This window comes from Oryzias latipes, chromosome 9, assembly GCF_053564925.1.
Source record: "Oryzias latipes strain Hd-rR chromosome 9, Olatipes_Hd-rR_3.1".
Classification (NCBI taxonomy): Eukaryota; Metazoa; Chordata; class Actinopteri; order Beloniformes; family Adrianichthyidae; genus Oryzias; species Oryzias latipes.
This window is the reverse complement of record NC_136245.1, coordinates 24747232-24769377: the sequence shown is the minus strand read 5'-3', so window position 1 is coordinate 24769377 and position 22146 is coordinate 24747232.

Here is a 22146-nt window from a genome sequence, read left to right as displayed (position 1 = left end):
TTCCCAGTCGTGGCCATTAAACCACAACTGCCTGCATGTTTGACATGTTTCCCTGCACACCTAATTGAAATGACTGTGTCATTGCCAGACTGGTGTGGAACGAAGTGAAACGCTGATCAGCTGAATCAGGTGTTCTAGAACAGCACAACGAATAAATATTGGATTAAAGGATAAAACATTCCTGTCAAAATCAATCCCTGGCTCTCCTTGTGGCCACATCTTTTAGAATTGGTTTTGTTCTTTGTGCATGTACATTTTTTTGCACAAAGAAAACGAATGCGTCAATTTTATTAAAGTAACGGGGTTAAAATAAATGAAAAAACTCGAACAATCAATGTGAGACCTATGAAAAACTAACATTTGATCAGAACAGAACTTATAAATATTTGTGCTGATATAAGCAACCCCAAAAAGGGAAAAATAAAAAAAGGACAGTGAATTTATAATGATTTCATGTGAGTCACCCTGTTCTGATCAGGGGGCCCCATCATTTCTGTGCCTTGCCTGTTAGTGGGCACCCCCCCACACACACACACCTAATGAAGGCCTGGTATTTCCAGCATGGCTAATGCATATCAGCACATCCAGTTATGTCCTGAGGCAATTAACATTTTCTTGTAAATGGAAGAAAAACTGATGTTTCTTATGTTTCCTTTTTTTAATTAAATGTGTGGCAATGTACAGCTACCTGAACACGTTTACAGAAAAAATGGATGCTTAGCTTTCTGACTCTCAGCTTTTTTAGGTGATAACAGACAGCTGATGGGAGTGTTATAGTTGAAATTTTCATCCAATACTGAGCCTTTTCTCTTTTGTTGATATGGTGTAGTTACAATTAAAAGTGTCATGGTGCCAGCATGCACGCTTTTGCTGACAGACAGCATCAGGACAAATTAAATAGAATTTGAACCAAGTTTTCAGTGCTGGATTGGGCTCCATAAAAGCTAAAATAAATACTAAACATGTCAGGTTATTTACATCCTCAATTCACAGCTGAGGGTGTCTCAAAGGGCTACACAAGAAGCAAAAGAAACACCAGCTTTGAGTTTAATTCATTAGTAATGTGTTAATCCAATTTATCACAGAGTGATCAGCAGGTTATTTCTGAGACCTTTTGGTGTGATCACTGTGATGGGAAGGACAAAGCTGAGAGAAGAATTTCTACTAAATGGAAGATTAGAAGCAAACCCCCAACAGGACACCGTAGCTGTTGTGACCAACTAGGCCTCAATGTTCTTCATTATTGAATTTATACATAAAAATGTCCTAAAAAGAACTGTCTGATTAAAAAACACACCTATACCAGTTTCAAAAGCACAATGCTCAATTGTAATAGTGGCTATATCATGCTGTTCCTAAGCCTGTTCTGGGTAAACTATATCCATATATATGACAAAACATTACCTTTGGAACTCCAAAGGATTATTTTTCATTAAATGATAAGTTATTTTTGCAGCTTCTTGTCCAACCCAGAAGTAAGACGACTCGATCTGTGAGACACCGCCATTCGTGGATGCCGCCCATTTCATGACGCTGTCATAAAGGTGGCTTGAGTCGGCTTTGGGTCTGCGTCCGCCCACGAAAACAAACACCAACATTTTTGCAAAGATGGATGTGCATTTTGTGCATATAAAATAAAAGCATTTAGCTGATCACCTCTAGCTCTGTGGAGAAAGTGTGTGTGTTAGCCTGGGGGCAGTGCTGGCAGCGCAGACTCTTCCTGGAAGGGGCTGTTTCCCAATTTTGTGAAGTCACAAAGTGAGAACCCACTCGTTTTCGTGGATTGGGAGATGCTGGTGCTCAGAGCGCAGGTTTTTAGAGGAATACTCAGACAGGCTCGAATGGATCAAAATGACACTTTGTGTTATTTTGTGAGGAATTAATATTATGATACACCTAAAAGCTCAAAAACTTAGTATTTGGCAGATGTAGGCCCGTTTTTATTCTGTCTCCACCTCTCCATTTCACTGAAGTAACCTAAAAAATACAAATAAAATTGAAGGTTATAACATGTAAAATGTGTATAAGATACAATTTTGAATACTAATATAAATCTGCAATATAAGTAAATCACTCGTACAAACATTTTCTGAATTGTGCATAAGGTATTAGCCGTTACAGTAAATATACCTGTATGTCCCTGATGAGCCATGAATATGATGAGCCAATAGTTAAATGCGCACTTTTCTGAGTTTGATTTTGAAGTGGAGTTTTTTAAGTGTAGCAAATCATTCAGGCAGTGTTTTCACTTTTACAACACTACACTAATTTTTATACACCAGTGAGACTTTGCTCGTTGTTAAGTCTTAAATACTTCCATACACCTCCTTAATTAATGTTTTTATATCTTTTTTGTTTGTGATAAGGAAGTCTCATTCATTTGATTTTTGTTGTCGGGTATTGCTGTTAAATTCTGAGCACAGAACAGTTTCAGCTCATTTGAATGTTTACACCTTAGACCAAATAAGGGTCTTGACACCCCCACAAAACTGCACAAACACAAAAGTTTGAAACAATGACTTAACCTTCAAACTCCTACTGACTTATTGTAATATTTTTCACTTTTACTGTTGATTTTATGTGTTTTTGGTGTTTGTTGTTGGCAAATCTACACCTTGCCCAGGGACTGCAGTGGAAATTCAGCTTTGCACCTGGCACCGGCACACTTACAAAAATGTTTATTAACGTAGACTGTCCATATTGAAATAAACATTAAGTAAAATAAATGAATAAATAAAGACTGACAGAATTAAACACTCTGTACTTAGTTTAATTGGGGCAGCAGTGGCTCAGGAGGTTGAGCAGGTCGTCCAATGATCAAAGGGTTGGTGACTCAATCCCAGCTCCCCCCAGTCAATTGACGCTGTTTCCTTGGGCAAGACACTCCACCCTCCCTGCCTCCAGTGTGGCTCCACTGGTGTGTGAATGCGTCTGAATGTCCCGGTGGTGGTCAAAGGGACCGTAGGCGCAAACTGGCAGCCACACTAGACCTGCACAATATACCGCAAATTTATCGTTATCGCAATAGACAGCTCTGCAATATCTGTATCGCAAAAATCGCAATAAATCATAAACCTTAAATGTGTTCAAACAATCATATGCAAGCTTGAGGCATTTAACGAGTCAAAGAAATCCCTTTATGCATTCGACCAATCGGATGGGCGCCTTTACGTTGTTGACCGATCAGATGGAGGCCTGTTACCTATGTCCACGAGGGTCATTTGGAGTTTAATTTTTAACCTGCTGCAATGAAATGGGAATGATGTTTTTGGTTATTTTGCTATTTGTTTATACCGCAAATTATATCATTATCGCAATATTAATCACTGATATCGCATATCGCAAGTTTTCCTCATATCGTGCAACCCTAAGCCACACCTACCATCACCAAGCATGCATGAGGAGTGAATGAATAATGGACACATTGTAAGCGCTTTGAGCGTCTGGAAAAGCGAAGATAAATCTAATCCATTATTATTATTAATTTTCAGAAAAATATGCAAAGTAGCAATCCGTTTAAATAGGAAAATCAGAATCAGGATTGCTTACTTTGATTATGTTTGAAATTGTTATTTAATTCTTTTAATTAAGGTAAATCAGAAAATACTAGATTAATAGATTTGCAGATCTTTTGCTTGTTGATGGTGCTTATTTAGAGAGGATTTCCACAGCTAAAGATACACCTCAAAAAACTCTTCTTTAGTTGTTATTTTTATTTATCGATGTAAAATTAGGGTTACCAAACTCTCTGACTTCTTTCATACTAATAACAAGCTGCGATCCAGAACTCCAACTGCTGATCTTCTTTCAGTTTGCATTTGAACGTAGTGCCTGTGAGTATTTCATTTGCTTATTGTTTGCATATTTAACCGCACACTGACACAATGGTGACTGACAACACACCACGTGAGAAGCTGATCTGACAGAGGAGAACAACATTTTGTTTGCTTTCTATCCTGACCCGCCCCAAAAAGCAGGTCAGGTTAGCATTACAAAAAGGTGCTTCTGGAAATTTTAGATTTGAAGAAATTAAGGATTAATTTTCTGGGAATTAAAATGCTAACTTTAGGACTGTTTAAACTACTTGATTTAGAAATAGTTAACTGAGCAGATTAAAAGTTTGTGAATTTACAAGTAAAATAAAACTCATCTTTGTGCTTAGTGCCTCCTTTATGATAGGAATTATGCAAAACAAAATTGGAAATCTAAAAAAACTATATAGATATCTTTTAAAGCCTCATTCTAAGTAAACAAGTGACCAACACACTTTTAAAATGCTTATACAATGTGTCAGCTGAAATTCTCTTGCATAGCTATATGCTATATGTGTCTGAAGCTGCACGTATACAAATGTGCCATCACTTAACTGGTTAGAAAAATGCAGCCTGTGGTTTTCCATCTGAACCCACAAAGCTGCTTCATCTTCTGCTTTCCCTTCTCATCTTCTCCTTCCTGTCCATCTCTCAATCATCCACATTAAAGAGTGGCTCCTAATTCAGAAAAGGTTTGTGCCCTGCTTTTAAGTCCCTGCAGCTCAATATATTGTTTTGGTAAAGGAGAAGACTGCAGGACTGTGTAGGAGATGAGTCTGTTTTAAAATGTTAAAATCGAATGAATATGAAAACGTCTGGTCTCCTACGTCACGTTTGTTATGCTGTCAGTATCGCTCCTTGCCCGTCTGCTCTTGTTGTCTTTGTAATGTGACCTTCTCTGAGCCTCTTAATTGGCCCACATGCGCCGGCCTCAAACTACCCCGGCTTTATAATGGCTTTCATCTCTGGCCACGGCTTGGCTAATGCCTGCACTGGCATGAGCACAAATCTGTATTTACACCTGAGATCCCCGTAGACACACGGATAGCCATTATAAATTGCTGTAATGCTAATCTCTTCTAATAGATTTAGCATTGATCTGTAAGTCTGTAAAGCGGTTAGGAGGGTTCATGTGGATGCACCGTCTAACCTTCTGAGTTTTCTGGAATTTTGTTTTTTCTTTTAAGCCCCAGTCATGCTTTCTTCTTCACAGTGTGCCTTTCTTCCATTTTAGGGATTATGGCATTAGTGTGAGAAAGTTTAAGGATTTATTTGACCGATTAAAACTTTTTTGTTCTCTTTTTGTTGAGTTTATATTACTGAAATCTTTGCAAGAGGAGCAAAGAGTAAAGTCTAAATGAAACCATCGGCAGTTACAGTAAAGAAATAAATGTCCAAAGGAAGATGAAGCCAGAGAAAATATAAAAATCTTTTGTGTGGACAATTAATTTTCCATATTTTAAAATATTTATCTACCAACTTAGTTCAAGTTTTATATTTTCTTGATGCATTGTGTCCGTCTTGGACATCAACACTTTAAACTACAAACCTTTTGTGTGATTTTGAGGGCTTCAAATGTTTTCCATCTGTTGCACAAATGAATGTTTTCCATTCAAGAAGCCTTAAGCCACCCGCACTGAAGACCACAGAAATGTGTTTTGAGTGTCACAGACTACTGCTTGTACATTTTTCATTTGTGTCAGACATTAAAAGATTTGTCATCATCTGATGGCTGTAGAGCAGGATCCAGCTAGAAACTAGAAAATTCCGCAGTGAAAAACCTAATCTGAGACTATGGAATGGCGTTCTTTTCTCTATGACTTTTTATTTATTTAAGATGCTTAATTTAGAGAAGCAGTGTCTTTACGTTTTTCGTACATATCCCCAAAAATAAATATCCTACCTAATTAATAGATGTTTCTTTCTAGAAATGTGTTTGTACACCTGCCATCAACCTTTCTGTGTATTTTTTTACATTATAGGTAGAGTAATATGAGCAGATAATCCTTTGCACAGAGACTTCCATCGTTTTTTTAATATATTTTAAAAGAGTTCCTCGTGGTCTTTTAATTATGATTATACTGTTTTTTGTTGAAAAGAACGGTCGTTTTCTAGGACACAGTTTCAGCAGAGCAGCAGTTTATTAGAAATTCACCTCTAAGTTGTGGGAGGGACTATTGGTGTGGAGCAAGCCCGTCCCCACTTCCTCGCTCTACCGCTACGTTACAATCCTTCACAACTCGAACCTAACATTACGGGTGCACAAAAACAGGAAGCAGTATGAACGTTATCCAGACGAGGAAAACAAATATGTACACGGGTCCATTGTCTGCAAGTGGATGCATCAGAATGGAGTGAAACTTGCTGACCACCGACTGTAGAACCTACGACAATGCTACAGGCTTTTGGACGTGGCGTTTTATTCATCTTCTCCTGATTCACTCCTAATTTGAATAAAGAAATCCTCAGAAATACAATTTTAAGCTTAATTTTCTTTATATATTCAATTTCAATTCAATTTTATTTGTATAGCCCAAAATCACAACAACAGTCGTCTCGATGGGCTTCGAAGTAAAACATGAAATCAAAAGGATCACGAATACAAAGAGTTCAATAGAAAAATACTAAAATGAACTAACAAACTGACTAAGCTATACTGGCATCCCTGCCCTTAGACCCCCCTTCGCGGTAAGGAAAAACTACCAAAAAAACCGGATTCCGGAAAAAACGAAGAAACCTCAGGGGTGCCCACATGAAGGAGGGATCCTCCCCCAGGACGGACAGGCGATTTACCAGAACTCTTAGAGAAGAATTAACTTATCTAAATCTACAACTACATATATAAAAGTCCAGCAGACGAGCTTCATCCAGCCGTGGTTGGGGGGACAGTCAAAGGCGCGAGTCGAGCCGGAGACAGGAACCACAGCCAGGTGTAGGAGCAGGAGCAGAGACGAGGTACTCGGTCAGGTACAGAGCAGAGATGAGCCAGAGGCAGGATCCACAGCCAGATGTAGGACCGCGAGCAAAGGCGAGGTAAACGGTCAGGAACTGGAGCACGGATGAGCCAACTGGAGTCTGGAAGCACTCCCACTCCCCAGGAGGGGAGAGGAAAAGAGGGACAATACATGAATCGCACTGCACCAAACAGAGGCATGGAGAACTAAATGATAAATTATGATCAAGAATAGAGGAGAGGAAGGGTAGAAGTAAAAAAGGAAAGAGGACAGAACCCCAGTGTACCATAGTTACCCCAGCTTCAACTTCTAGCAGCCTTTTAAAAGAAATAGTTATTAAGTTTAATTTAAACAAATTAACATTAAGTTAAATAATCTCTGAATACTAAGTAGTCTGACAATAAGCCTGTCCAAAAAGGAATGTTTTCAGTCTAGCTTTGAATGTAGAAACTGAGTCGGTCTCTCTTACATGAGCTGGGAGTTTATTCCATAAGACAGGGGCTTGGTGACTAAACGCTCTACCTCCAACTGTACTTTTACTAATTCTAGGAACCACAAGCAGTCCTGCATTTTGCGAGCGAAGTGTTCTCATTGGATGGTAAGGGACTATGAGGTCCTTAATATAGGACGGGGCCATTCCATGTAAGGCCTTATAGGTTAACAGGAGGATCTTGAACTTAATTCTAGAATCAACTGGGAGCCAATGGAGCGAAACTAACACAGGAGTGATGTGATCTCTTCTGCTAGTTCCAGCTAACGTCCTCCAGCATTAGAAATTGTCAGGAAATGGTGGTGTAAAACCCAGTATGCAGGACATTGGCTTTGGTGACAGAAACTTTTAATAAATTGAGCAGAATATGACAAAACAGGTCCTGGGACAGACTGGCGACCTGTCCAGGGTGAACCCTGCCTTTGCCAACGAGTGGCCGGGATTGGCTCCGGCATCCCTGTGACCCCAAAAAGGAAAAAACGGTTTAGAAGATCAATAAATGAATGACAAAAAAGCAAAAAGGGTGACCAGACACTTAAATATACTGAGGGCAATTGACTGAAAATGAGCCAGCTTTGGATCACGATGAACGTGAAATTGGTGTGACTGATAAAAGGCAACTCAGAACAGGACCAAAAACAACTTAAAACCAAGTACCCCTCCACAAAAGGGCAGATCCCAGAGGCCCAAAAACAACATTTGCAAAGAAATGACCTGGAGGAACGACAAAACAAAAGCTAGAACATTTTAAAAGCACCAAAAACACAATTTTCATTGGTGTGGGTCTTGAATGCATAAAAAATGAAAGCCTTCTTAAATGTATTATCCACATTAGATCTGGGGGGAAAAAAAGCTTATCAATTACTGAGTCCATGTGTGTGTGAGAGAGGGTGTGTGTGTGTGTGTGTGTGTGTGTGTGTGTGTGGCATCAGCATGGCATTTGTATAATAGGATCAGTGTGAATTAGACTGAACTAAGAAGTGGCCCCTGGACTTAATTTCATGAGCCTTGGCATGGCGAGGTGTGCACACCCCCAACACCCCACCACACACCCATACAGTGGTGTTCATGAGGGGAGAGTTAATGCGAGGCAGAGCATTTTATTTATTTGTGTTTGTTTGTATATGCTTGCTATGAATATGTGTGTGTGTGTGCCTGTAAAGCTGGTTGCAGGAATCATAAGCCTCTTTACCATAAGCGTTGAATAACTCAGTTACGGTAAATCTTCTTAAGTCTCCCACCACTCTGTCTTTTCCTCCCTCACAGCCCCTTTCTCTTGTTTTTGTGACTACGAGCTTTCAGCTTTGTTCTGGGTATTCATAATGAGAAAGGCAAAAACATAATCGTTCTCTTGTGATTTTCCTTGCAATAAAAAAAACAAACTAACTAAATCATATGTAAAAAGACAAGATTTAAATATTCTATTACCTATATAAACCTAAAATGTTACTCAAAGGCACATAAGCCAGCTATCTGGTTTAAGACCCTCCCTTTTTTTTTTAGCATCACCTGATTGGTCTTTGATGTGGAGGTCCTTCATGTGCACATGTTCAAACTCACCACAACTAAGAAGCAGGGTTTTTCAGACACACGGGGGGCAAACCCAAGGTTCATGCAGTTGTGTGCATGTGTTGGGGTTTGTTTTTGGGGGTGCTCACACATGGCCTCTATCTTTATCTGCTCTGTCAGTATGTGTAAGAACTCAGTTGTGGTTTAACTGTATTAGTGCATGCTTAAAGAGTCGCGAGAGTCTCAGTGTCTAAGCCTGTCTCCTGGATTATCACAAAGAAGAGAGCGTGTGTGTGTTCGACTGAGAAGGGTGGGCGTGCGCATGCACAAAAACATGCCGTTTGCATACTGTTTAAAACACAAACCATTGTCATACAAATGATGTGCAAATGACTAAAACAGGAAGATTTTAACGACAAACTATGGAAACATGTTTCTGCTGATGATGCACACACGTTTACCACACACATCTGGTACATTGACACATACGCCCAAACTTCTATTTGCAATTCCACTAACATAAAAAGTCTTTGACTATCACCTGTGGTGGGCACTTCCCCCAAGCCTGTTTGCATGGCTGTTAAACAAACCCGGTATTAGCGTATCTTCAGAGACATCTGCTTTTCTTTTTTTTTCTTTTTTTTTTTTTTAACACAAAGGGCCTACTGTGAATATGATGCAGACCACAAATAATGTTCTGATAAGGCTCATTAAAAGCTGACAAAAATGACACACCTGACTATGAATGAATACGTTTTTTGTTGCCACACACATATAATGCCTAAGTCACATATGGCCTTACAGGTGGATGTCTGCAGGTGAAAAATAGGCAAATCTGTACGTGGCCTGGAGGAAATTTAAAGATCTTAGACCACCCGGTGAGCCCATAATGCGAAAATGCTCATGCACATTTTTTGTACAGGCACGCAGGCTGTAGTAAACACTTAAACAACAGGTAAGGCATGTTATACAGATTTTTTATGTTTTCAACCCATCCCTTATAGATCATGAGTGCATGTGACTTACATTGTCCTTACAAATACTTTGCGATCTGATTACCACACGCATGACAATGGTACATTCCATATTCATGACGTTTCTTAAGGTGGCCACACAAGCCTCAAGGGGAACTGCAAGACACACCTGTGCTCCTCTTAAGATGCAGCTCCTCCTCTCATCGACCCTCTATGGGCCCAGACAACACCAAAACCTGTACGGGTCAACCTTCCGTTCGGATGCATGTGTGGGCTTTATAGCGTAGCCTCATAAACAAATATGGTAACCTCCCTAAGCAATATGTGTTAAGTGTGAGCATTAAAACAATAGACGGACTTATATAATTTAAAAAAGCAGAAGGAGCCTTTTTATCTTAGACTTGGTGGAAACTGTTCAGGTCTCAGTCCGATTGAATGTTAAAGTCAAAAGTTAAAAAAGACTTCAAAAAGAAGCGGCAGATCAAACATGCAGATTGAAAAAACAGATTAAAAACCTAAGAGGAAGGAAGTTTGACTATCAGCTTTAGACATTTAACACCCATGAATCACGAGACATGGTTCTATAGTGGACACAGTTCCACACACATTATGTTAAGATTTTCAAAAAAAAAAGCAAAAGCTGATTTTTCCTCACCACTCAATAATGCATGAATGTGTGAGTAAGTGAGTGAGTGAGTGAGTGTGTCCTGCGAAAAAGTAAATGATTAAAAAAAGTCACTTTTTAGAACACTTTGTAAAAAGTAAATATAAACACAGTAAAATAGACCCTGCAGCTCAAATAGAATATGCACATTTTACATTACAACATTTTTTTTTAAAGATTACCACAGCCTTTTAGAGAATTTCAGGGATTACTTGCTTATTGTAAAAAAAAAAGATGGTTGTTCCACATTTTTTGGTGTATCTCAAGATTTAAATCTTTAAAATGTGATTAAAATGCATAAATTAAGCTTCATCATGAAAGTATGACTCCTTTATTATTGTATTGTGGTTTTGAGTCAGATTCAGTCACAACGGTTTCCCTTAAAGTAACGCTGGCAACTAGTTGACGGCACATTTACATAAGGGTGCATTCCCTACAATAAATCATAAAAGTTCACCTGGACCCTGGTCTACAAAGGTCTACAATCGTATTCACTTGAATGTGACCTAGAAGTAAAGGAAGCGGAATAGTAAATTTCAAGGACTGCAAATGCAAAGAGTGAACAAAACAGCCCACACTGCAAAACTGAAACTGAAAAAAACAAAAACAAAATTAAAGTAAAATGTCAAACAGAGGAAAGTTAATACAGTCAGAAGCAATACTTATTACTATGTGAAAACAGAAGAATTAGCAGAACAAACTGGCTTTCCTTTAACTTTTTCTCCATTTAAATCAGTCGTTTAGCTAAGTAAGTGATCGGTCACACCCGATTTATTTCTTAGTTTTACCTATCTGCTCATATGGCAAAACAACTTTTTGCATCAAAAACTTCATACAAAAGTGCTTTGTATAATATAGAAAGAGTCAAAAATAGGATTCGGATAGCAAAGGACAGGTAGGGGTTTTTACCCAATACCCCCCCCCCCCCCCCCCCCCCCCCCTCCAAAAAATAAATACAACAATGTGGTGAATGGAAAAAGACACACTTTATCAGTTTTGACTTATCTGAATCTGATGGTAAAATTTACTTCTGCATTGTACACATAGGCACTGTGAAAAAATGTGTCTAGGTTTATGCAGATGTAACCCAGATCACTTCTTCGTTGTGTTTAAGGAATCAAAAGATGTTGGGACACAGCAGCACCCTTGGAGACCACTTCCATTTATTGCGCATCTGATAATTTTCGGAAAACAAGAAAATCAAAACCACAGTGTTTGCATCCCGTTTTAGCTTCTATGTGAGAGTGACAGTTAGATGGAGAGCAGCTAATCCTTACACTCAAATAAAACATCAAACATCTATATAGTTTTTGTATTTTTTCACAACAGATCTAAAATAATAACAGTATATTGGACATAATTGAGATAAAATCAGGATTCATGTTGCTAATGTTACAGGACACCCACCCATCTCACCAACCATATAAAGGGAAAACCAGCGAAGAAGAAAACATCAACGAGGGGCTACCAACCCAACACTGAATACAGGGGGGAAAGAAACTTAGGGACAACCAAAATTTTGTGTGATTACAACAAAAAGACAGATCTCGTCCCGTTACACAAACACTATACGGCTCTCAAAAAATGGTGTTTCAAAGTCCCTTTCTTTATTAACCACCTAACTTTTTTGCTCCACTGGTTTTGTGTGTGCGTGCGGTGATGGTGGTGGAACCATCTGCTGTAGATTATGGCTCGACTGCCACCACGCATGTTAGCACACGGAAGGAAACCAACAAAAACCCTCAAAGAAACAGACAGAATTCACTCATTTGTGAAGTTTTTTATTTTCTTTCAACAATTTCTAGTGCCGTGTTTGTGATCAGTGACACTGACAAATGTTTTGGTGGGCCAATTCCAAAAGACACACACACACAACACATTCTCAGTGAAAACCACCTCAAAGCCCTGGTTTGACATCACCATGGTTGTTTTGATCTTAGCTTTTGAATACAGCAAGAAAGTGAGGACATAAAAAAGCAAAAGTAAATTAAAATAAGAGATATTTCTGACGTCCACAATAGTATTTACTTTTAACACACTAACAGTCAAAACTTTGTGAGAAAAAATAAGCATAACAACCATGCAAAACCACTTTGAGTAACAACAATCATAATATAAAAATTTCTAAAGGTTGCTTCCTCACAATAAAAGAAGGTTCTAATAATAATCTTATAACAATGATCATTTTTCTATTGAATTTTGCCTTAGTTCAGTAATTCTGTTCTTTTATATTTTTTGATGACTAAAATTGTTCATTTTTAGCCATTTGTTGTACTTAACACTAATCTGAAGTAAAAAAAACATTGAATATTTAAAAAGTTGTTGCTTTAAAAAAAAGGTACATACCAGTAAGAAATTCTTTAGCGTTCATCAGAGTTCATGATTTATTTCATAACTACAATATTTCAACGTCATAATGGTTTTATCAGCACTGTTTTTCTTCAGTTATGTTTTATTGTGATATTAAATCATATTTTTAGGGTTTTATGATTTTATTTTCCATGAGTTGTTTTTCTGGAAAACAATTGAATTCACTTTCGAACTATACTACACTATCCATCCATCCATCCATCCATCCATCCATCCATCTTCTTCTGCTCATCCAGGACTGGGTCGCAGCAAAGATGCCCAGACTTCCCTCACCCCGGCCACTTCCTCCAGCTCCTCTGGGGGGACACCGAGACGTTTCCAGGCCAGCCGAGAGACGTAGTCTCCCGCATGTCCTGGGTCTTCCCCGGGGCCTGACACAGTGGGAGAAGCCCGGAACACCTCCCCAGGGAGGCGTCCATGAGCTATCCGGACCAGATGCCCGAGCCACCTCAACTGGCTTCTCTGGATGTGGAGGAGCAGCAGGTCTACTCCGAGCTCTTTAATATGAGGCCAGAACAGTCTCATAATTCAGAATGGAGTGTGTGCAATTCTGAATTATGAGACTGTTCTGGCCTCATACTTTAATGGTACTCTGTTTTTTTTGTGTTTTTTTATAAAGCTAAGCATCTCTGTTAGTCTGATTATTCTAAAAAACATTGCTCAGTAACACGTTTTCTTTGTTAGGATTCAACTAAAAAACCTTTTACCTAGAGAGCGGGATTACACTCTCCCAAAATGGAAAAAATTAAAAATCTGCTCTGGCCTTTGGAGTGGGAAATGTAGCTTCTTTCTGTTGTCGGGGTGAGTTTTTAATCCCGGAAAGGTCAGCAGTTTTAATAAAAATGTCCCCAAATTAATTTAAATGGTCAACTAAAAGAGCTAAAATGTCACGTTGGAATGTAACAAAACTTTTCTTTTCACACTTTTTGAAGTTTATGTACCCAAATCCACATGTGTAACGGATAATATTTTATTTTCAAAATAAATCAAAACATAATTTGATTTTTTTTATCCATTATTGCTCTCAAACAACATCTATGTAATTTTACAACCTGATTAGATCCAGATTGTTTCCTTCGGACCTGATATGTAAGACTTCACAAATAAAGAAGGGTGTGTTTTTCTTTTTTACAAGACGGCTGTACGAGGTAGCAGAGCCAGAAAAAACAGTTGAAGTAAGATTTTCAGGCACCCTGAAACCCATCCGGAGCTGATGTGCTCTGCAGCACCACAGCTATGCTCCTCATGCTGCCTTTGATACAGCTGTGCTCACAGCTGGAATTAATAGAACAGGAGGTCTGAAGCACTTCTGCTTCACGGTGTGTGTTTTTGTGTGCTTTTTTTTTTTTTTTTTTTTTTACAATCTGTACTTGCGTGTTTGTTCGTGTTTGCAGATTTTGTTGTGAGTGCATTTTTGCCCCACACTGTGTCACTTCCACATTGTCTCCTTTCATATCCTCCCCTCACAGACAGGCACACACACTCACTCGGTTACACACACATGTTTTCCATTTAGAGTTTTAATATCCCTCCTTCACTCCTTTTCCTTTCGTCTGTTTAAACAGCCGACAAGCGGCCTGTAAAAGCCCTGATCTGTTTACGTGAAGGGCTGCTTGGTGCTAGGCTGTTTAATGCACGGTCGTAAATTATAAAAGATCTCCACACATTGGGAATGAACACCACACTGCCAAAAACCTGTTTCACATAACTGAATCCAGATTCCCAGATTTTAGGAAACTGATAATAAAAAGACTCCACAGTTGTGATAAAAAAAATCTGTAACTTTAATTTTTATTTGATTGGATTAGCCATTAATGTTCTATGTGAAATTCAATTATAAGCACGAATGTTTTGGAAAAAAAAGGAGCTTGTTTATATTTTGCTTTTTTACAACCGCACAAAAATAATCTTGAAGAGAATCAGTGACAAAATGTATGATTGTTATCAGCTAAACACACATTTTTAATCAGTCACTGGGGGTCCCTGAAGGTTTTAAAAAAATGAACAAGATGCATGGAAAGTTGATTATTACATGTAATAAAGTTTATACTTATACATATATTATTTGATTTTTTTTCAGAACAAGTAACTTTGGAAAGCTTTTACCCAAGATTCGACTAATTATTGCATTTTTACATTCAGAAAAAAACAGCACATTTAAAACACCCAGTGGTCTTTTTGAAGACTAAAAGATAGGACACTTCTTTATTGGAATTTTTTTTATATTAACACGTCAAATACTTTTCTGGAAATGAAGAAAGAGAGAAAGAAACTTTCAGATGAATTTTTCTGGGTTGCCTCCTCTTTTGAGAAGTCAAACCATCAAAAAGCAGCAGAAGGATTTGAAAGGCAGAATTTAGATAATGATTCAGTTCCAGATAATTTCTTTCCACTGAAAGATGACAGAAGATCAGCTCTGAGTGATGAGGCATGGCTGCGTTCACAGATGCTCTTTATGGAGATGGTGAAGCCGACAATGCTCGTCAAGTGCAACAAGTGAGAGTTTTACCATGAGCAATTTGACAAATCGTTTAGCGAAATGAGTGCACTTATCTTTGTATGCTAAGCCTTACTCATTAAACATCCACTTTTGGTCTGTGGGTCTTGACCACAGTCAGCACTTCTATAACAAATGAGAATAGCTGCAGTTATCTTTATTTCGACTTTTGACTCACTCACCTCTGGATTTTCGTTTCCCAAAAGTGTTTTTTTCTCTTTTAAAATCTACTTTTATTGTATTTTTATATGGTCAAGTTGTGTGAAGTGCTGCTGAGCTATTTCTTTTAAATGTACCTTTTAAATGTACTTTATTTGTCATGATCATGTAAAGGAAGGTGCTCAAAAATCTATCGTCAATTAGGTGCTTTGCTCAAGGGCATCTCAGTAGTTTTCGATACATTTCTCTGTAAGAATTTAGCTCTTGTTTAGTTTGTTTTCAGTTAGGTTTTCTTGGTTGATCATGCTATTTTCTCTTTTCAAGTAATGTGACCCCCCCTTTCAGATAAGTTTCTTCCTTTTCCTGCATTTTTGGGTACCACACACCCCTGGTTCCTGACACTCTCAAGACACATCATCAGCTAACGTGTGTGCCACACACACACAGAGGATAACAGTAAAAAGTAATCCTGTAACTCACAATTCCTTCTCTAGTCTTGGAGGACATATATATAAAGAAACTTAAGCTTAAATTTGCCTTTCTGTGCATTTGTCTATTAAAAAAACGTTGTGAATTGGGCGCGGACGAAAAAATGCCGTTGGAAAGAGCTTGTAGCTGTGATGTAGGACCAACAACGGCAAGCTACAACCTCCCTGCTCAGCTCTATTCCGAAGCATCTACTTGTAGATGACTAGATTCATATATGTCTTAGTTTTTCTCTTCTGATCAGAAATTTGGCTCAAAACTGTACGGTTGGATAGCTCCAATATTTCTCGCCATTTTTGTTGGACTGCTAATGTTAGATTGCGGAGAAGGCATAAACAGATGAATGATGGTAAGTGGGGGACGGGCTTACTACACACCAACAATCCCTTCTTACAACTGAGAGGCGACTAACTAATAAACTACTTCTGCTTTGCAGAAACTATGTCCTAGAAAAGGACACAGGTCTTTGGTTTTGGCTAAAATTAGCATAATCTTAATAAAAAGACCACTGGGAACCCTTTTACAATAAATCAAAAGATGATCAGAGCAAGACTTTAAAGATACACTACAATGTGCACTGTAGATACTGCAACAAATTCTCATAAAAAAGTCATAGAATGTGATTAATTGATACATGGTGAACGGTGTATACAACTATAAAACTTTACTACCGTCTTTAAAGTCCCAAAACGTTCTACAGTCCCAGTCACAGTTATCTATACACACACTGATGGTGGCTCTGCTGCCGAAAACTGGCACCAATCTGTAACCACCAGGAGAAATGTTGGGTTCAGTGTCTTGCCCAAGGACACTTTGACACATGGGCAGGGAAGGCAGAAACTGAACCTGTGATCTTCCGATCAGAGGACACCTGCTCCACCTCTGCATCATGGCCGCTCATTAACATGTGATCCAGAAATGTTCATGTTTGGTGAGTCTGTTTATCCATCTATATGAATTCAGATATACCAACATCTTAGGAGTTGATTTTTGACGGTGTCATTGGGTGAACAATGTCGGTCTCCTAGCTGTTCTTCCTTCATTCTGCTATTTTAGTCGTCACTCTTTGTTTTGTTTTTTAAACTTTATTTCATATTTGGTTTTTTGGAGCCCTAAAATCAATTGCCTGCAATAATTTTAATACTCAAAGAAAATGTCAGGTGTCCTTTACTTTACCATTGATAGTTTTCTACTACTGTTTTCGTCTTTAGGTTTCTATGGTGCACTACAAAAACCACTACAAGCTGCTTTAGCTTTTTTTGTGTTGTAGTTAAAGAACTGTCATTCTTTAATTAAAATTTTGATCCCTAGTTGTAACTTTATACTTTTGTTTATTGATATAGAAAACCTTCCAACTGAAAGAGGGTTTGTTTTCCTGAGCTTTTAACAGTAAGTTTTCATTTGCAGCATGTTGAGTCTACATTGCAAATGAAACCCTTTGTTGGCTGCGTGCTTTTGGACATTCAATAGGTCTTGACAAATAATGGACTGCTGCTCTTGTATGAGTTGCTCTTTTCGATTAGATTCAAGATTAGGGCCATTGAAAAAAGGGAAAAAAAAGCCAGGGAGATAAAAATATTTTCTTCAAATAATTCTGACTTTAATGTCAAAATACTGACTTTTTCAATTCTAAGATTAAAGTCAAAGTCTCCATGGCCCCAATCTTCTTCTGTACTCCATCCATCCTCCTAATTTGCTAAACCCTTTAACACCGGAGCTTTACTTCCAGTGTTAACGCAATTAACGTAGTGTAAAACAGGTACAGAAGCAGAGAAAAGCAGCCATGCGCTGATGTGCAACCCTGTACAGCTGTGAGGTGTTTATGCAATTGACGTAAATCAGTTGTTTCTGTCGCGGAGAAAAGCAGCTTGTCTTCGTTATGCAACAGTTTACGCTTTTCTTTGCATCAGAATTCACTAATTCATATCTAGCGAGTAAACGATAGAGTAGCTGAATTAGGTCAAAGAGCGTATGTTAATTTGGTCTTGCTGGTGACATCTTCAGTGTTAAGGCCAGTTTATGCTTCAAAGCGATTTGTAATTGCTCGCATCGCAGTGGTCGCATGGCCATCGGAGGGGAATTGCCCCAGTCGCTGCTGAATGTGACACCTGATAGTGACGTCATCTGCGACTAGAATTTTACGCCGTGCAGCAAATTGCGTCATTTAACCTGACTTTATCTCGAGCGACTAGAATACGCGATTACAGAGCAACTCTGCCCAAAAGTATGTATTTTTAACACTGAAGATGATAAAAACTTAACTGAAGAAGTTAATACTGAGTGGACAAGATAAAAAATAGACTAGAAAAAAAATTGCATAGTTTGCAGTAGACTAATGCAATTCATCCCTTTTTTTCCGCCTCAGTTTTGCCTCCTTCTGCTTATTGGACAAACAGACCAACCTCCTCTGCCTCAGCTCATTCGCAGACACAACAAGTGAATGAACAGGATGTCATTCATGTCAAGAATAAATGTGTTGCTTGAAAAGTATAAACGCCACTCAAATAACATTAGTATGAGCTAGACCGCACAATCGTGGATGCAACTGGTGCGATGTATACTGGCCTTTGAAGGTTTTTTCCTTCTGATGTTATTGGTGCTGGAGCCTATCCCAGCCACTCCTGGGCAAGGGTGAGGTATAACCTGCAGGTTGCCTAATCAGTAACTTTGTCCTTTTAGAAGTTTTGGCCTTTCATCCATCCCTTCTTTGTAACGCTTTGGCTCATTATCAGCAGAAGATTTGACTCCGCATGGCTGCATTTAAATCCTTCCACCTCTTTGCTCCTTTATCAGTCAAAATTCAAGGAATCGTGACCTCATCTGTCTAAATTCAGAGAAGTGACACAAAAATAGTATTCAAATAATTTTCTTAATTGTCTAATAAAAACAGAAATGTCAAACAAAACAAAAGGGCTCTGTGAGAAAGCTTGGCCAGAACCCTCACGCAAATCCTCTGCTGTTGGCACACACCACCTCATGACCATGAATACACTCTTTAACACCCCATCCGGACACACATATGTGCGCCACCACACGCACCCGCCAACACTAACCAAACTAACCAAATAAGTATATACACACATTCAAATAACACACAGCCCAACAGAATGCAAGTGTTTGCATATGAGCTCACACACAAACAGACACACACTCTTCTTCTTCAGGAAGGGAGTGGGATCGCTCCCTTCGTTGTCTCGCACAAAGCTGCTTGTTGAATCATTATCTAGGAGAGCCTCTTCTATCCTCTACAGGCGAGATGACCAGGTCAGGTCTGAAACAGCCACTTCTCCCCCCCCACACACACACACCTTTTATAAACAAGCGCAACCATTTGTTTTAACCACTAAAATCCGAAAGAAATTGGACATTTGCAAACCAAATGAGGCTTGAATGGCAGGTTCTTGTACCTCATCCAAAGCAGAGGCTAATTGTGTGCTTGGCCACTCTAAACAAATGACTGGGACAGAGTGGAGGGAGAGACTTGTGGAGTGAATGAGAGGATGGCCATTTGTTAAGGAAATCAGGAGGCCGGCGAGCTCATGTGTCTGTTTGATTACTGAAGCACAACAAAGAAACACAAAGCGCTCACAGCTCCGATCTCTGATGATTTTGTTAAAAATGGATGGCACACAGCAAGAAAACGTACACTTGAACGAGTACTTAAGGCTGGATAATCAAAACATGCTGAAGATAAATCGTGTAAAAACATGTTTGGCAGTTTAAAATGTATACTTATGGCAATAATGAAAATAATGAAACTTTTGATTCCTAAAATAGTTATATTCGTTTTTTTAATTTCAATATTTAAAAAAAAAAATGAATGGTGGATATGTCACGTTTAAAACATCACATTTAGAGTTGAGTTCATCGATGCTGTAATTTCAGTTCATATGTATAAAGATTAGAGAAACAGTGCTGACCCCAAGCAGAACTGCAGAACCCAACAAGAGTCTGAAAAACAGGAGTTGAGGCAGCCACAGTTTCATGACACCCTGATCTTTTTGCATTTTATTACATGCAGTTTGATTGTATTTATGCACGAGGACTTACACTTTCATTTTCTCAGTCATGAAAGGCATCTTAAGCCAGATCAAGTTTGGACTTTAGCTTCTGAATTGAAACACATTTGCAAAAAAGAACCTATTGGAGACAAATCAATTCAACAAGTAACCACTCAAAGAAACTCAGCAAGATTTGCTCCAATTTTCTTTTTTACATGCATAGATTCCAAACACTTTTTTTTTTCATTTTCGTGGATATAGATTCAAAATTCAGGTCAACCCTCCTGGAAAGAGTATGAGATGTGGCCTTTTGATTGACAGGTACCCAGGTCTTTGTGTGTCTTGACAACAGACTGGCTTGTTTGTGTCACATTTCTGTTTATTTCTTTGGAAATGCTGCATTTAACAATTTGACCAAAATGGCGACTACTCGAAACCTAAAAAAAAAAGGCTTCAAATGGGCTCAAATGTTATTTACCTTTCAGCCTATCCTTTTAGGGGTTGCCACAGCGAATCAGCTTTCACTGGTTCGCACAGGTGGTTTGGCAGTGTTTCACGGTTGATGACCTTCCTGACATAACATTGTGTTTTATCTGGGCTGTGGGACCCAGACTCTGACCCCCTTGTGGCTACAGGCAGTAGCGCAAAAGGTCTTACCCAAGGACTAACACTGAATGAAGCTCACCGCGCCCCCTGGGCATCCAACCAGGTCCCAGTCCCACACGTAGCCAACGGAGTCATCCAGCCGTTTCAAATTGGCTCTACGGAACAAGTCACAAGATTCATATCTGTGACAGTCAGTGAATCACACTATCATGGTATAGCAGTTTAGAACAGATTTGCACCAAAGGTGTCTGATAAAGACCAGAGTTTGTTTTCTTGGAATGTCAGGTGTGGACTAAACAAGTGAACTCTGATCCGTCTGTGAAGACAAGGTCTTGGGTTGCGTGCAAAGACTGAACTGTCAGACACACCGGAGTCCATTTGCTTGGTTCAGATGACCTTTGACACCAGCTCACATTAGCAGGCTAAATGGGAAAACAAACTCTAATCTGGACTAAAAACCTGCAGAGTCCATAGTCTACTGGTGTGGAAAACATACGTTCCTCATGGTAGTTTTAAAAGATTTGTTTTCTGTAAACACATTTAACAAGATAAATTAGATTTTTTGTTTTATGATATGATAGTCACCAAGTGATAAACTCATAGACTTGGATGAAAAAAAACATTTTTTTATACTCTCTCTTATTTTTCCAGACTTTGAAAGCGGAAAAGGCACTGGTAGAAAAATGTTAATCATTACTTTTTGTTTAGAAACCTCTTGAGATGTAATGTACTGTGTAACCATTGGTTTGGGTTTGGCTTTAAACCCATCAGCACACTCCAGGGAGATGTTATTTGACTTTGCTTCAGGTTAATGTGTCTGGTATGTTCAAATGCTTCACGTCAACAAAATGAGTAGAAAATTACACAATTTACAGCTGTGTTGAGATAGAAGGAAAAAAAAGACCAGAGAAGCAAGTGGTACAAAGTTTAGGACATATTATGTGTACCGGTATGTCACCAACACAAGGGAAAAGCATGATTTTGAGAAATGGTACAGAACAAATGAGTAACAGGAAATGCTCAGACATGTTTCTCAGATGGCAAGTTTACCAAAAGTCTCAAAACTGAGACAATATCATCACATCTTTGTGTGTTCTGTAGCCACCTAGAGATAACGTTTGATTTTCTTTTTTTCTCGGAAGCGAAATAAGTAAAATGAGCTGCAGATACGTTAACTCTTACAAGAATTATTTCTGTCACATCCGGTCGTTGCTGTCGTCAGGAAGAAGATAAAAATGATAGTGTAATTGGGCCAAGAAGAGACAAACCAATCTGATCAGTCTGGTTAAAAAATATATATATTTTTTTTGGTTTGGCTTTATTACAGCACCGTTAATTTAGACATTAAAGCAAAGAGAAGGTCATAAAAACGAAACATGCACAACTGTGAGTTACACAGAGTTAGTGCCAACTACTATCTTGCACCTGCATGTATTTATGCGAGGGGGAGTGTATGTTTGCAAATGCGAGAGGGAGATGGTTAGTCACAGTCAGGAATCAGCCGCTGCAGATGTCAGAGGCCGCAGGGTCAGGGGTTGAGCTGGATAAGCCAATCACAGGTCAGCATGGGGCTCAGGGGCTTTCTATGTGAAGTGAGGGGTACTTAGATGGGATAAGTGGAGCA